Consider the following 2103-nt stretch of genomic DNA (forward strand, 5'->3'; position numbering starts at 1 on the left):
CCAGGTTCACGCCATTCTTCTACCTCAGCCTCCCGAGTAGCTGGGACTACAGGCGCCCACCACCACACCTGGCTAACTTTTTGTATTTTTAGTAGAGATGGGGTTTCACCGTGTTAGCCGGGATGGTCTCAATCTCCTGACCTCGTGATCCGCCCACCTCAGCGTCCCAAAGTGCTGGGATTACAGGCTTGAACCACCGTGCCGGACCTTTTTAAGTCATAGGAAGTGACATTTTGGCATGGCTGTTTTGATGAAATAACGTTTTGACACCATGACCCTAAAAACAAAACCCATCTTCAGCTTTTTACGAAACTACTAAGTAGGATGACACAGATGTTCTCACTTTATCCTACCTTTTCCTTGACACATTCACCATTTCTGAACCCCCAAGGTCAAAGGGAGGATTAGGTTTAAATATAGAAAGAGACTCAGGAGACATCTACGAAATGTTTTACTTCAATTCCAAGGTCTAAGCTACCGGACTGGATACAGCCTTTTCTCCTGTCTCCTTTTTTCACTTATTAGTACCCAGCATTCCTGTTTCTAACTTCATGCCAATAAACTTGGGGGACAAATGTGATTACCCAAATGCTTACCTGTATGAGCAAGTGCCATGGCCTACTAAAATAGGCTGGGTTTGTGGTCAGAACACCTAGGGGTGAAACCAAGCTTTGCTACTTGCAAGTCATGAGACTTTGAAAAAGATGCCTTACCTCTCTGAGCACCAGTTTCTTAACTGGTAAAATAGGGATAATAATCCTGACCTCATAAGGTTATTATAAAAATGAGATTAGTTGGCTGGCTGTGGTGGCTCATGCCTGTAGTCTTAGAACTTTGGGAGGCTGAGGCTGATGGATCACTTGAGGTCAGGAGTTCAAAACCAGCTTGGCCATCATGATGAAACCCCATCTTTACTAAAAATACAAAAAATCAGCTGGGCATGGTGGTGTGTGCCTGTAATGGGAGGCTGAGGCAGGAGAATCACTTGAACCTGGAGGCAGAGGTTGCCGTGAGCCAAGATGGTGCCACCGCACTCCAGCCTGGGTGACGGAGCAAGATTCCATCTCAAAAAAAAAAAAAAAAAAAGAGAAGAGTTCATCTAAAAAAGCCTGGTACATTGTTGGCACTCTTATAGACAGTTATTTCCTTTCCCATCTCCTTTTTAAACTCTAGTGCGACTTCATTCCTCTTTGTTAATTCTTTCAAGCCTTTCCATTTTAAATCCTTTTATTATTTTTTAACTCTTTCATTCACTGAAATTTTTTATTCTTTTATTCACCTGTTTATTCCATAAACATTCATTGCTGGAGTGCCAACTATGCAGGATTCACCAGAGAAATAAGTCAAAATTGACCTTCTGCCTCCTGCAAACTCCCAGGCATGATAAGACTGTTTTATGGGAAGGGGACACACCCAGGCTCGAGCCAGAGACCTACAAGATGAGTAGGAGTTAGGCAGATGAGTAGGGGGAAAAGGGAGTGGGAAATGCCTGGGCCGGGAGGAAAGAACACGGGATCATCAAGTCCACGAAAGCAGTTCAGGGTGGCTGCCTTAAAGGAGAAGGAGAAAGTGTGAAGAAATCCAACCTTTGCACTGTTTAACATTAAATATTGTTCATGGCCCTGCCTTAGCTGTGAAAGGAAGAGATTTGGTTCCTATGACAAGGAAGCTGGGGGAGCCAGTAATCACGTAGAAATAACCCGTCAATCATCATTCCTCCTTAGGGCTTTCAGGAAATGATGGAGCCCTGCATTTATCTACACTGCTAAAGCTAGAGCTGCCCCTAGTGAAAAACTCCCTTCCTGCTGCCTTCCTGGCCCCAGGGGGGATGTCTGCCATCTCTGAGCTTGTCCAGCAGTTTGTAGCAGCAATCAAAACTTTTAGGGCTGCCCACCTGTTTCTTGTGAAGGTCCAGGTTCCAGCCTCTGGGACCTTCACCCTTTCCTCTCCAGTCATGCAGCAGCTGCTTCTGGGTTTCCCCACTGTCCCTACGTAAACCCCCCACAGGACAGGAATGCAGGCTTCTCAGCAAAGGTGGAGGCCTATAGTCCTCCAGATGACCGAGGGTGGATGATATGGTTTGGCTGTGTCCCTACCCAAGTC

Source organism: Colobus angolensis, unplaced genomic scaffold, assembly GCF_000951035.1.
Source record: "Colobus angolensis palliatus isolate OR3802 unplaced genomic scaffold, Cang.pa_1.0 Scaffold29, whole genome shotgun sequence".
Lineage (NCBI taxonomy): Eukaryota > Metazoa > Chordata > Mammalia > Primates > Cercopithecidae > Colobus > Colobus angolensis.